Source organism: Ciona intestinalis, unplaced genomic scaffold, assembly GCF_000224145.3.
Source record: "Ciona intestinalis unplaced genomic scaffold, KH HT001171.1, whole genome shotgun sequence".
NCBI lineage: Eukaryota > Metazoa > Chordata > Ascidiacea > Phlebobranchia > Cionidae > Ciona > Ciona intestinalis.
The window spans coordinates 3,791-4,271 of record NW_004191492.1 but is presented as its reverse complement, the minus strand read 5'-3'; positions in this window follow the sequence as shown (position 1 = coordinate 4,271).

Here is a 481-nt window from a genome sequence, read left to right as displayed (position 1 = left end):
AAGAAAACAGAATGAAAAATATGTCCCATTTTCCCCACCCTACACTATAGTATACTAACTAACTTAATGGTAAAACTTAACTTCCGTTGACGGGTAACTCCCTAATACAGTGTTACCTACCTCATCTAGATTAAAACTCTCGGAACCGCAGACAACCATGTATTAGGCACTTACTCATATATACTTTATATACTCGACCGGATTTCGTATAATTCAATTTAATGCCAGCGCCGCGTAGTGGCCATACTGTGCGCTGATATTAAATCGGGCAATCGTTTAAATTGATAGAGGCTTAATACTGCCATACTTGATCGCAATTGCTCCAACCCAGTGATTTCTTTCAGGTTGTCTAAACTGTCAGCTATATATTAAAACTATCACCCACAAAGTTAGCGGGCACGAGGTGTATGAAACAGAACACCTGTGTTATAACAACTGTCGTTGCCCCGCCATGCAAGGATAAATCAGTTATATATGTGGT